Genomic DNA, 15,449 nt, shown 5'->3' on the forward strand with positions numbered 1-15,449 from the left:
GAGAGGAAGGGAAAAAAGAAGGAGGCGGGCTTGAGATGACAGGGGGGTGGAAGCTTGGAGGATTGGGGGGTGGGAGATGGGGAGGATGGGTTGTTAGTTTTGTTACCTGTTGCTGAGGTTTGGCTTTTGTATTTTTGTATCTGTGAAGAATGTCTTCACTAAAAATACTTCTAAAAAAAACTCCTCTCATAAGAGCTAGTGGTAAAATGGCCAGCGGACCAAAGTTTAGGCCTAATATAAAATTGGACACTCTAAATTAAGAATTGGACATTTTAAATTAAACTACAGTCGGGCCTGCTTGAAATTCGAACCTGGCCAAGGTCGAATACACTGAACACAGTCAGACGACCAGGACATGTCTGGGCTGGCCCTGTCAACAACACATCAGGAGATGATCAGTCCTATTCAGATCCATCAATTGTTTTGGGTTGCCTAGATAAAGCTAGACTTTCTAGTCTAGAACATATGGAGAGAGGTTACATGTAAATAATGCACTTAGAGATGGATGCCTGGGGTTGGGTTCCTAGTATCCTGCACAGTTACAATTCGCGACACCGTTGGATATTACGACCCCGTCCCGAGACCTCGTTGGCTGAGGACCAGAGAACTTTCTGGAAAGATATGAAGAGGAGTATAAAGATCAATTGCACAGGATCCTCCACAGTGAAGACTCAGCGCAGAGGTAGTAGACAAGATTCGATCACAGGCCAGCGGACGGAAGGAAGCAACGTGCGAGACCCACCTTCGCGGACGAAAGCCCTGAGAAACCGAGACTCCGCGAATGTAACCTGTAGCTCAATAGAGTTTGTCGGCACGGGTAGCACAAGAACCTTGGGATTATTATTATTTGGGATAATTAAGGGGAGGAATGATTACTTTACTGTGTTTAATAATAAATTTGGTCAAATCATAAACTTATATTTGTTCTTTGTTTATCTCACAGGTAAGAGCACCTGGGCAAAACGTTTGAGAAATAAACTGGTCAAATGTCTGAAGTTTTACAGACATAAGTCCCAACACAAATGTGTTGTTCTAGAAATTAGATGATGAAAAATGGAGCTTATTGATCCTTGTACTCTGCCAAAGCAAATATTCTGAGGGAATATCCAAAAAGAATAGCATTTCTTCGACACTGACAATTCTCTCCCTTTCTGTTGGTTTCTTTGCGATTAAATTATGGCAAAGATCACCCCTAAGCTTTCTACGCTCCAGGGAAAAAAGTCCCCGTCTATCCAGCCTTTCCTTACAACTCAAACCGTCAAGTCCCGGTAGCATCCCAGTAAATCTTTCCTGCACTCTTTCCAGTTTAATAATATCCTTTCTATAATAGGGTGACTGTACACAGTATTCCAAGTGTGGCCTTACTAATGTCTGACTAATGCTGAATGCCTTCTTCACCACCCTGTCCACTTGTGGCTCCACTTTCAAGGAGCTTTGAACCTGTACTCCTAGATATTTGTTCCATAACTCACATACCAACATCCTACCATTAACTGAGTAGGTCCTACCCCGATTTGATCTACCAAGTTGCATCACCTCAAATGTATCTAAATGAAACCCCACCTGCCATTCATCGGTCCACTGGCCCAATTGATCAAGATCCAGTTGCAATCCTAGATAACCTTCTTCACTATCCAGTCTGCCACCAATCTTGGTGTCATCTGCAAACTTACTAACCATGCCTCCAAAATGCTCATCCAAATTACGAATATAAACAACATATAACAGTGGACCCAGCACTAATCCCCGAGACGCACAGAAAAAGCAAGAGGGTAGCCAGGGAAAGAGTTGGCCCACTGAAGGGCAGGCAAGGGAATCTATGTGTGGAGCCAGAGGAAATGGGTGAGGTACAAAATGAATACTTCGCATCACCAGAATGACAAGGAGTGGGATAGCTTGATCTTGGTTTCGGACAATGCTCGGCACAACATCGAAGGCCGAAGGGCCTGTTCTGTGCTGTACTGTTCTATGTTCTATTCACCAAAGAGAAGGAATTGGTGGATGTTGAGTCTGGAGAAGGGTGTGTAGATAGCCTGGGTCACATTGAGATGCAAAAAGACGAGGTGTTGGGTGTTTTGAAAAATATTAAAGTAGATAAGTCCCCAGAGCCTGATGGGATCTACCCCAGAATACTGAAGGAGGCTAGAGAGGAAATTGCTGAGGCCTTGACAGAAATCTTTGGATCCTCACTGTCTTCAGGTGATGTCCCGGAGAACTGGAGAATAGCCAATATTGTTCCTTTGTTTAATAAGTGTAGCAAGGATAATCCAGGGAACTACAGGCCGGTGAGCCTTATGTCAGTGGTAGGGAAATTACTGGAGAGAATTCTTCGAGACAGGATCTGCTCCCATTTGGAAGCAAATTGACGTATTAGCAAGAGGCAGCACGGTTTTGTGAAGAGGAGGTTGTGTCTCACTAACTTGATAGAGTTTTTCGAAGATGTCACAAAGATGATTGATGCAGGTAGGGCAGTGGATGTTGTCTATATGGACTTCAGTAAGGCCTTTGACAAGTTCCCTCATGGCAGACTGGTACAAAAGATAAAGTCACACGGGATCAGGGGTGAGCTGGAAAGATGGATACAGAACTGGCTAGGTCATAGAAGACTGAGAGTAGCAATGGAAGGGTACTTTCTGATTGGAGGGCTGTGACTAGTGGTGTTCTGCAGGGATCAGTGCTGGGACCTTTGCTGTTCATAGTATATATAAATGATTTGGAGGAAAATGCAACTGGTCTGATTAGTATGTTTGTGGACGACACAAAGCTTGGTTGAATTGCGGATATCGATGAGGACTGTCAGAGAGATGGCAGATGGAGTTTAATCCGGACCAATGTGAGGTAATGCATTTGGAAGGTCTAATGCAGGTAGGGAATATACAGTGAATGGTAGAACCCTCAAGAGTATTGACAGTCAGAGAGATCTCGGTGTACAGGTCCACAGGTCACTGAAAGGGGCAACACAGATGGAGAAGGTAGTCAAGAAGGCATACGGCATGCTTGCCTTCATTGGCCGGGGCATTGAGTATAAAAATTGGCAAGTCATGTTGCAGCTGTATAGAACCTTAGTTAGGCCACACTTGGAGTATAGTGTTCAATTCTGGTCGGCACACTACCAGAAGGATGTGGAGGCTTTAGAGAGGGTGCAGAAGAGATTTACCAGGATGTTGCCTGGTATGAAGGGCATTAGCTATGAGGAGCGGTTGAATAAACCCAGTTTGTTCTCACTGGAACGACAGAGGTTGAGGGGCGACCTGATCGAGGTCAACAAAATTATGAAGGGCATAGACAGAATGGATAGTCAGAGACTTTTCCCCAGGGTAGACGGGTCAATTACTAGGGGACATAGGTTTAAGGTGCGAGGGGCAAGGTTTAGAGGAGATGTACGAGACAAGTTTTGTACACAGGGTAGTGGGTGCCTGGAACTCACTGCCCGAGGAGGTGGTGGAAGCAGGGACGATAGTGACATTTAAGGGGCATCTTGACAAATACATGAATAAGATGGGAAGAGAGGGATACGGACCCAGGAAGTGTAGAAGATTTTAGTTTAGACGGGCAGCATGGTTAGCGCAGGCTTGGAGGGCCGAAGGGCCTGTTCCTGTGCTGTACTTTTCTTTGTTCTTTGTTCTTTGACACACCGCTGGTCACAGACCTCCTCCGTGTCTGCAAATGAGGTTTGATTTTCACGTACACGTGCTGATCGCTTAATTTAAAGATTTAAGAATCATGCAAAAATCCCTATATTGAGTACTGGCTGCAGAAAATACAAAAAGAAAAACAAAGGACAACTCTCATGAACTCTTATGACTGGACCCTGTTGAGCCAATGGAATTCTGGAAGGGAATATAATTGCCTGTTAATAGAGAAACCTCGCTGTTTACGATCACGTCACATGATTCAGCTTCCAATGATTGTCTTTTGTTTTTTAGGTTTCTCGGTAATTGGAAAAATAGATATTTATCGATTTGAATCTTTACCCTTCAGGAACATTCCAGGAAATGTAAAAATATATAGTTCAGGCCCCAAAGTTAAGCCTGGAGTCGCTTTCCGTGTTAGAACATAGAAGCATATAGGAGCAGGTGGAGGCCATTTGGCCCTTTGAGCCTGGTATGCCATTCATTGTGACCATGACTGATTGTTCAACTCAATATCCTAATCCCACTCTCCCCCCACCCCTCATATCCCTTGATTCCCTTCGCCCGAAGTGCTATGTCTAACTGCTTCTTGAAACCACACAGTGTTTTGGCCTTAACTATTTCCCGTGGTAGCAAATTCTACAGGCCGACCACTCTCTAGATGAAGAAATTTCTCCTCATCTCAGTCCTAATTGATTTATCCCGTAACCTCAGATTGTGACCCCTGGTTCTGGACACATCCACCATCGGGAACATCCTGTTGCAGTAGGGTGGGGGGTGGGGATTCTGGAACTACGCGGAAAACCCAGAAGAATGGGGTTCCTGCAGTTTGTAACTTCATGGTCCCTTTTGTTATGGGCCAGGGCTTAGAGACTCAAAAATGTATTATGAAGCTCCCTGACCTATAACTTTTATGTTGAATTTGGCTAGGATGAGCACAAGAGCCTTCAATTCAGGTGTGATTCATCAGACTTCTTAGGCGCTTTTATCAAAACAAAGTTTAGATAGTTTATTATAAGAATGTAGTTAATGTACAGAGGAGATTTACCAGGATGCTGTCTGGAATGGAGGGCATGACTTTTGAAGAAAGATTGAGGGAGCTAGGGCTTTTCTCACTGGAGCGGAGAAGGCAGAGAGGTGACTTGATAGAGATGTACCAGGTGATGAGAGGTATGGATAGAGTGGATGGCCAGAGACTTTTCCCCAGGGCTGAAATGGTTGTCATGAGGGTACATAATTTTATGGTGATTGGAGGAAGGTATAGGGGAGATGTCCGAGGTAGGTTCTTTACACAGAGAGTGGTGGGTGTGTGGAATGCACTGCCAGCAGAGGAGGTGGAGTCAGAGTCATTAGGGACATTTAAGCGACTCTTGGACAGGCACATGGACAGCAGTAAATTGAAGGGGTGTAAGTTAGGTTGACCTTAGATTAGGATAAATGGTCGGCACAGCATCGTGGGCTGAAGGGCCTGTACTGTGCTGTACTGTTCTATGTTCTATATAAAACACAACAAGAATTTGTTATCAATTACAAACATAAAGAAAACACAACAGCTACAGTAATCTATGTATATAACTCTTAATGAATCCCCCTTAGTAGCTGTTCCAATTCAATACAAACTCCAATAAACCGAAACCCCTTTCAAGGGCGTGGCCCAGCACACTGTAATCTCACTTGAATGGGCCGGGTCCTTTCCCTGAGATCCAGCCTCCAACCAGCAGATTCAAAACTCCTTCCGGAAAGCAACTCTATCTTTAAAGTTACTAAGGCAGTTTGCCACCCAATGTGCTTTCAGTTCACTGGAACAGCTTTTAAAATAAGAAACAGAGAAATTCTGTTTCCACAGCACAGCTCCATCCACAAATGACATCACTGAAGCCCTGTTCCAAGTCATGTGATAAGACCAAACCTTTCTTGAAGGGACACTCACATGACACTTTCTGTCAATTTCCTGATTGGCCAGCCTCCAGTTTGTCAAGTGAAGGAAAGTGCAGATAAAGGATACAACTGAGGTGAGCAAGTAGACCCTGCGATGGAAGGGTGAGTTCCAATTATGGGAGAGTCCTGATTTAAAAGTGGTGGGGATGCGGAGGGTGTCAGATGGTGATTTGAGGCTTCAGATGTTGGTCAAGCGGTGTGATGTCTGACGGGTGGGGCGCGCTGACTAACTGCAGGACTGAGTAAGTTCTTGGGGTCGAATGGAAGTGGATGGGTAGCTTGACTCGACATCGTGTTGAGCCTCAAGGAAACACTCCTGCTCCGCCTGGACCATAAGCAGTGTGTGGGATCATTATTCCCCCCAACTGGTCTTTTACTATAAATAAAACACCAATAGTTTCATGCTCATAAATGTACAAACAAACTGGCCAAACCTCAACACAGAGAGGCAGGCTGTACTGTCAGGCATTAATCTTCAAAGCATGACTGGACCAAGCCAAAACTTTGTAAAGACACTGGGCTGAATTCTCCGATTCATGGGCTGCGTCCTGACGCCAGTGTGGGAAAGGTGCCGTTTTACACCAGGAAAACGACCACAAAACGGCCTTTGATTCCCAGTTTTGATGGGGGCCAGCAGAATGGCAGCCAGGACAGAGCACCTGGCTCTTGCTGTCGATACACCCCAGAGAATGGCCTGCCCATAGCCGCACGTGGGCACGGCGCGGCCGCTCACGAAAAATAGTCTGCAAAATAATCCCCCCTTCGGCTGGCTCGCGCACCCCGGACCATCCCCCCATAGTGCCCCCAGCCCTGAATAATGTCCCCCCTGCCCGCGGATTGGCCGTCTCCTGACAGTGGCGGCGCTGGACTGAGTCCGCATCTACCACGCCGAGTTCCCAACAGGTGAAACCATGAGCGACCCACACCATCGGGAACTCGGCCAGTTGGGGGCAGAGCATCGGGGGGCGGGCCTCAGGTAACATCCTGAGGTCGTTGATACGTGGAGCAGCGTACTCTTAGAGTACGCTGCTTTGGAGTGGGTGGAGTATTGTGAAAGGGGCGCTGCTCCCGATTTGGTTGGGCAGTTGGATTCTCCGGCCAGTCGCCGAACGCAATTTCGGTGTTGGCAACCGGAGAATCCAGCCCACCGTGTTAGGGTTAGGGTTACCATTTCAAAGATCAAAATCAGTTGTCATCAGACAATCCAATTAAAGAAACTAGGAGACTATTATGTTGTCCCAGACAACAGCCATTGTACAAACAACATCAACAACAGCTAATAAAAAATGGATTTCATTACATGCAAATCAGCCTGAGAACCAGAGACATCACATCTGAATGGGGTCCATTGTTCAGGCCATGGAAACAACATCATGATTAATGGGTTTGTCTGGACCAAGGCAGGTGCCAGGTTAAAGAGATTAAAAGGTGCTAAGCACTGATCATCCAAACAGAATATCTCCTGGAAATGTGATATTTTCAATGAGGTTTTGTAATTAAACAGATCAAGGCCGTTGGGTCTGGCTCTGCAGTGGGAAGGAGGGTCAGAGCTGGTCACCTTGACTTAGGTTTACTTTCAACACTGGACAAGACCAACCATGTTGGGGATGGGAAGTGTTTTCAGCCATGTCGTGGTGATATTGGCCGAGAGGTGTAGGACTGCAGTCAGTTCAGAGGGTCAGGAACAATCAATCTGATTGGTGGACCTGCTATTCTCACCAGGAACAACCAACTGTACGGGGAATTGTAAATATCAACCAGACTCGAAAAATTTGGGGGCTGAGGTTTAAGAATGATTTAAGGGTAACAACTAAATCCTGAGGGGATTTGAGTTGAATTGGGTCAGGTTCTGGGCAGGAACATGAGGTTTTGCCTGTGGTTTTTCAGTTGTGGCTTTTATTAATAATTCATGGTTTATATTTTGTCAGAATCCAAGGTAACTCGAGCTAACCAGTCATGTGTTGTGCGGCATCATTACACGCATTTAGTGCTCTTGTATTAGGGTATTGGGAGGGTTTCTTTTGTAAATAAACACGTTTGTGAACAAGTTTAAACACTGTGTCCATGTAATTTTGCCTTTTACAAAATTCTAATATCAAGAATGAACAGTAAGGGTAAATGGGAGTTTTCTCACAATTGCTATAAAGGCACTTGCCTCACGGATTCAGCACTTCTCGTTCTCCTTTCACCTCTCAGGTTTCCCGAGGCCAGGAAAACCCAGCAACTTGAGTTGAAAATAAAATGATTGTTTAGTCGAAAGCCGGCAGCTTCACTGTAATATTCAAACAACCAAACCTCCCTTGAGCAGATCGGTTGCCCATTCCTGATCCCACCTCCATTAAAATTTCAATTCCGGCCTTGGGTCACTGTCTGTGTGGAGTTTACATGTCCACCCGTGGGTTTCCTCCGGATGCTCCGGTTTTCTTCCACAGTCCAAAGATGCGTAGGTTAGGTGGGGTTACGGGGTTACAAAATTAGGGCAGGGGGAGTGGGCCTAGGTAGGGTGCACTTTCAGTGGGTCAGACTCGATGGGCTGAATGGCCTCCTTTTGCACTGTAGGGATTCTATGGTTCTAAAGCTGGAGAAGGGTGCGCTCAGAGTAATTTGGAACCAGTTCTCATATTAACTTTTGCATATTAATTTTGACCTAACCTCATTTGCAATAACTTGTTGCGTACAAAGCTTTTTAAGATTAAAGAAATGCACGAGGCGCATATAAAAGTAAGTGCTCTGACTGTTGTTATGTTCCAGAATTGTAACATATTGTCGGTTCTGGTAAGAAGACCAGGAAGAATCATGCCGTCGCCGACAGTGGGAAAACTCACCGTATATTCAGCCTCTTCAACAATTCTTTTTTCACCAAGTTAATCAGGCCAGGTATGTGGTGGCTTCTGTCTGAAACGCCCACCCCATAATCAGTGGGCCGGTCCTTTTAAACTACTCCCCAGCACTTGTTCCAAGTCCAATCGATGGGTGGCTGCCAGAAATACCGCACCACGTTTTACAGAGGGAGCCTCAGCAAACTTCTCAATGGATAGAGCAGAGGTGGGAAACTGTCTACCCACGGTTGGGCAGACATCCAACCATAAAGTGCCCAATGCTACCTGGGAGGCTGTGGCCACGACTGTCAACATCAGCCCACTCCAAAAGAGGATAGGGCTGCAGTGTCGTAAGATTAATGATCTTCTTCGTGCATCCAGGGTAAGTCTTCCTCCACATGTCTCACTCAGCACCTCTTAACGCAGCCTTCACATCTCCATGGTGATCTAACTCCCACCCACCTCGCGAGGTCACAGAAGTTGTCATGCATTGCCCCCCCCCCTCGCCCCACCGCCCCAGTAGTTCACTTACACTCATCTCCCATTCATGCCACTCTTCCCATCTGACATGTCACAACTCCCGCCGACACTCTTCCTGTCTGTCTCGTTGCAGGACAAACTCAAGCACAACGGGCATGAGCAAACACAGCCGGAGTGATGCCGGAATTCAAGACCCTAACCCCATTTGAGGAACAAGCCTTGAGCCTGCCGGTGAGGAGCAGGATCGCTCCTGTGTCGAGGACGAGGTCGGTGCCAAAAATACAAGTGAGAACCCTCAACACATCCAGCCCTAGCGCATGCCTCATGTGAGTAACATTTCTCCTATCAGTGTTCCCCTGTCCCACAATAATGCTATCTCCCTTCCATTGCTGGTCAGTCAGCAGACCAGCCCAGACCATCCTCACAACCCCTAGACACCATGGACCCGAGAAGCTTCGAGGCACACATCTCGGAGATCAGTATTGAAGAAGTGTCACACCTGTCACCCACAACCTGCGCAGATATACATAGAACATAGAACATAGAACGATACAGCGCAGTACAGGCCCTTCGGCCCACGATGTTGCACCAACATGGGAAGTCAAAAACTAAAGGCCATCTAACCTACACTATGCCATTATCATCCATATGCTTATCCAATAAACTTTTAAATGCCCTCAATGTTGGCGAGTTCACTACTGTTGCAGGTAGGGCATTCCACGGCCTCACCACTCTTTGTGTAAAAAACCCACCTCTGACCTCTGTCCTATATAGAACATAGAACAGTACAGCACAGAACAGGCCCTTCGGCCCTCGATGTTGTGCCGAGCCATGATCACCCTACTCAAACCCACGTATCCACCCTATACCCGTAACCCAATAACCCCCCCTTAACCTTATTTTTTTTTTTAGGACACTACGGGCAATTTAGCATGGCCAATCTACCTAAACCGCACATCTTAGGACTGTGGGAGGAAACCGGAGCACCCGGAGGAAACCCACGCACACATGGGGAGGACATGCAGACTCCGCACAGACAGTGACCCAGCCGGGAATCGAACCTGGGACCCTGGAGCTGTGAAGCATTTATGCTAACCAACATGCTACCGTGCTGCCCCTATATCTATTACCCCTCAATTTAAAGCTATGTCCCCTTGTGCTAGCCACCTCCATCCGCGGGAGAAGGCTCTCACTGTCCACCCTATCTAACCCTCTGATCATTTTGTATGCCCCTATTAAGTCACCTCTTAACCTTCTTCTCTCTAACGAAAACAACCTCAAGTCCATCAGCCTTTCCTCATAAGATTTTCCCTCCATACCAGGCAACATCCTGGTAAATCTCCTCTGCACCCGTTCCAAAGCTTCCACGTCCTTCCTATAATGAGGCGACCAAAACTGTACGCAATACTCCAAATGCGGCCGTACCAGAGTTTTGTACAGCTGCAACATGACCTCATGGCTCCGGAACTCAATCCCTCTACCAATAAAGGCCAACACACCATAGGCCTTCTTCACAACCCTATCAACCTGGGTGGCAACTTTCAGGGATCTATGTACATGGACACCGAGATCCCTCTGCTCATCCACACTGCCAAGAATTTTACCATTAACCAAATATTCCGCATTCCTGTTATTCTTTCCAAAGTGAATCACCTCACACTTCTCTACATTAAACTCCATTTGCCACCTCTCAGCCCAGCTCTGCAGCTTATCTATGTCCCTCTGTAACCTGCAACATCCTTCCACACTGTCTACAACTCCACCGACTTTAGTGTCATCTGCAAATTTACTCACTAACCTTCTGCGCCCTCCTCTAGGTCATTTATAAAAATGACAAACAGCAACGGCCCCAGAACAGATCCTTGTGGTACGCCACTCGTAACTGAACTCCATTCTGAACATTTGCCATCAACCACCACCCTCTGTCTTCTTTCAACTAGCCAATTTCTGATCCACATCTCTAAATCACCCTCAATCCCCAGCCTCTGTATTTTCTGCAATAGCCGACCGTGGGGAACCTTATCAAACGCTTTACTGAAATCCATATACACCACATCAACTGCTCTACCCTCATCTACCTGTTCAGTCACCTTCTCAAAGAACTCGATAAGGTTTGTGAGGCATGACCTACCCTTCACAAAACCATGCTGACTATCCCTAATCATATTATTCCTATCTAGGTGATTATAAATCGTATCTCTTATAATCCTCTCCAAGACTTTACCCACAACAGACGTGAGGCTCACCGGCCTATAGTTACCGGGGTTATCTCTACTCCCCTTCTTGAACAAAGGGACCACATTTGCTACCCTCCAGTCCTCTGGCACTATTCCTGTAGCCAATGATGACCTAAAAATCAAAGCCAAAGGCTCAGCAATCTCTTCCCTGGCTTCCCAGAGAATCCTAGGATAAATCCCATCAGGCCCCAGGGACTTATCTATTTTCACCTTGTCCAGAATTGCCAACACTTCTTCCCTATGCACCTCAATGCCATCTATTCTAATAGCCTGGGTCTCAGCATTCTCCTCCACAACATTATCTTTTTCCTGAGTGAATACTGACGAAAAGTATTCATTTAGTATCTTGCTTATCTCCTCAGCCTCCACACACAACTTCCCACCACTGTCCTTGACTGGCCCTACTCTTACCCTAGTCATTCTATTATTCCTGACATACCTATAGAAAGCTTTTGGGTTTTCCTTGATCCTACCTGCAAAAGACTTCTCATGTCCCCTCCTTGCTCGTCTTAGCTCTCTCTTTAGATCCTTCCTCGCTTCCTTGTCACTATCAAGCGCCCCAAATGAAACTTCATGCCTCATCTTCACATAGGCCTCCTTCTTCCTCTTAACAAGAGATTCCACTTCTTTGGTAAACCACGGTTCCCTCGCTCTACCCCTTCCTCCCTGCCTGACTGGTACGTACTTATCAAGAACACGCAATAGCTGTTCCTTGAACAAGCTCCACATATCCAGTGTGCCCAACCCTTGCAGCCTACTTCTCCAACCTACACATCCTAAGTCATGTCTAATGGCATCATAATTGCCCTTCCCCCAGCTATAACTCTTGCCCTGCGGGGTATACTTATCCCTTTCCATCACTAACGTAAAGGTCACTGAATTGTGGTCACTGTTTCCAAAGTGCTCACCTACCTCCAGATCTAACACCTGGCCTGGTTCATTACCCAAAACCAAATCCAATGTGGCCTCGCCTCTTGTTGGCCTGTCAACATATTGTGTCAGGAAACCCTCCTGCACACATTGTACAAAGAACGACCCATCTAATGTACTCGAACTATATCTTTTCCAGTCAATATTAGGAGAGTTAAAGTCTCCCATAACAACTACCCTGTTACTTTGCTCTTTTCCAGAATCATCTTCGCCATCCTTTCCTCTACATCCCTAGAACTATTAGGTGGCCTATAGAAAACTCCCAACAAGGTGACCTCTCCTGTGTCAGGAAACCCTCCTGCACGCATTGTACACAGGTAGCTTACTAAAACACCAATACTCACACCTTGGGTGAGATTACCAGTGTTCTTCAAACTCGGAGATGCGACGGGCGGGTGTCGGGAGGGTCGCGGAGCCGTTGTCCGCGGAGCTCCCGATTGCGCAAATCCCTGCACAGCAACCGGCTTTTCATAACGCCAGCTGCAAGCGGCCTTTAAAATGGCCGTGAACATTTTTTTTAAAAATCGGCCGCATTGCGCATGCACGCATGATCACCAGCGTGCATGCGCAATACTATACGCATGCGTATCGATGTTCGGGCGCGCATGCGCAGTGCGGCCGCTTTAAAAAAAACAAGCTTAATCGCTCACTTGTGCATGCACAATTTATCATTTCACTTAATTGTTCCTTGATTACCTGGAGTAATTTTAAAAGGTGCAATGAAGTAGTTTATGTGTGTAATGTTCCTGTCTCCATCTATATGAGAATAAAAGGAATGCAAATCATGATTAGTCATACTCATTCTTGCATTACCTTTTTCACAATGGTATTTTCATGCTCATCTGTATACTGTCCTCTGTAACCATTTTTTATTCATTTATTTTATTTATTTAACTTTTTTTACCATTTATTTTATTCACTTTTTTCCCATTTATTTTATTTATTTATTTTCTTCGTTTATTTTATTCATTTTTTTTTTACAAGTTCTGGGGCGGGGGGGGGGGGGGGGGGCGGGTTATTCATTTTATTCATTTATTTTTTTCATTTAATTTTTTTTTTACAAGTTAGGGGGGTGTTTTATTGAATAAAATTTTATGGAAGAAATGCAGAACTTTGGACAGATGGAGACTCCATATTTTCCGACACCAGAAGGCTTCACCTTCATCCAACAGGTTCCACTGGAGGAGCGTGTACGAGGGCCAAAGGGACCCAAAACCATTTCCTCCATTTTTGTCAGCAGCAAACAAAGTAAGAGAAAATGGTGGGTCGCTCAGGTCGGCCGGCGTGGGTTCCTCCTCAACTCAGTCCTAAATCTGCTCCCTCTTATTTTGAGGCTATGCCCCCTAGTTCTGCTTTCACCCGCCACTAGAAACAACCTCCCTGCTTCTATCTTAACTTTGCCCTTCAAATTTTATATGTTCCATAAGATCCCCCCTCATCCTTCTAAATTCCAATGAGTATAGTCCTAATCTACTTAGTCTCTCCTCATAAACTAATCCTCTCAACTCCAGAATCAACCTAGTGAATCTCCTCTGCACAGCCTCTAGTGCCAGTACATCCTTTCTCAAGTAAGGAGACCAAAACGTGAGGTGTGGCCTCACCAGCACCCTATACAGCTGCAACATAACCTCCCTGTTTTTTAAACTCCACCCCTCTAGCAACGAAGGACAAAATTATATTTGCCTTCTTAATTACCTGCTGCACCTGCAAAACAACTTTTTGCGATTTATGCACAAGGACACCCAGGTCCCTCTGCACAGCAGCATGCTGCAATTTTGTACCATTTAAATAATAACCCCTTTTGCTGTTGTGCCTAACAAAATGGATAACCTCAAATTTACCAACATTGTACTCCATCTGCCAGACCCTTGCCCATTCACTTAAACTATTTATATTACTCTGCACACTTTCAGCGACCTCTGCACACTTTGTTCTACCACTCATCTTAATGTCATCTGTGAACTTTGGCACATCACAATTGGTCCCCAACTCCAAATCATCTATGTAAATTGTAAACAATTGTGGTCCCAACACTGATCCCTGAGGCACACCACTAGCCACCCTTCGCCAACCAGAAAAACACCCATTTATTCCCACTCTTTGTTTTCTCTTGGTTAACCAATCCTCTGTCCATGCTAATACATTACACGTAACGCCATGCACCATTATCTTATGCAGCAGGCTTTTGTGCAGCACCTTGTCCAATGCCTTCTGGAAATCCAGATGCACCACATCCACCGGTTCCCAATTGTCCACCACACTCGTAATGTCCTGAAAGAATTGCAGTAAATTAGTTCAAACATGACCTGCCTTCCATGAACCCGTCACCTGTGCAGCCTTGAAACCAGCCGCTAGCATGGAGGTTTAGAGCGGTCGTAACTTTCAGGACCACAGACAATGGATAACCTCCCAATCCCAGCGATGCCAACTCTTGCATCACCTGGCACAGGTGGTCCACCATCCTCTGGGATAGACACAGTCATCTCCGGTACTGGACCTCTGTGGTCTCCTCCGAGGCTCCGCCATCTGTGGCCCTGCTACCAGGAGATCAAGGGGGCCTTCAAATTATTGGAGGTGTTGGCAGGCTCAACCTCACTGTTAACCACCCGGTCAATCTTTGTGTCATCCAGAAACCTACTGCTTATACCCTCCACATAGTTATCGATGTCATATAAATGACAAACAATAGGGAAAGCAGCACAGATCCCTGTGGTACACCACTGGACACTGGCTTCCAGTCACTAAAGCAGTCATCTGTCTTCGCCCTCTGTCTCCTACAACTAAGCCAATTTTGGATCCACCTTATCAAGTTATCCTGTATCCCATGTGCATTTGCCTTCTTTATAAGTATTCCAAGTGAAACCTTGTCAAAAGCTTTGCTGAAATGGATATAACTACATCAACTGCATGACCCTCATCTACATGCCTGGTCACATGCGCAAAAAAATCAATCAAATCTTTTAGTCATGACCTCCCTCTGACAAACCCATGCTGACTATTCTTGATCAAACCTTGCCTCTCCAAGTGGAGATAGATTCCCTCCTTCAGAACGTGTTCCAATAGTTTCCCTCCCACTGACATGAGACTCAGTGGTCTGTAGTTCCCTGGCTAATCTCTACAACCTTTCTTAAATAGTGGGACCACATTAGCTATTCTCCAGTCCTCTGACACCTTCCCTGAGGCCAGAGAGAGCAATTAACCATTTGGGTCAGAGTCCCTGCAATCTTATCCCTCATTTTCCACAGCATTTTGGAACACAATTCATCCGAACCTGGAGATTTTTCCACTTTTAAGCCTGCCAAGACCTCCAATCCTTTGTCACTCCCTATGACAACTTGTTCAAGAGCCTCACAGTCTCTCTCCCTAGGTTCTACATCTACCTCCTCATTCTCTTGGATTCTGCAGCCCTGTCG

The sequence above is a fragment of the Scyliorhinus canicula genome, chromosome 6 (assembly GCF_902713615.1).
Source record: "Scyliorhinus canicula chromosome 6, sScyCan1.1, whole genome shotgun sequence".
Taxonomy (NCBI): domain Eukaryota; kingdom Metazoa; phylum Chordata; class Chondrichthyes; order Carcharhiniformes; family Scyliorhinidae; genus Scyliorhinus; species Scyliorhinus canicula.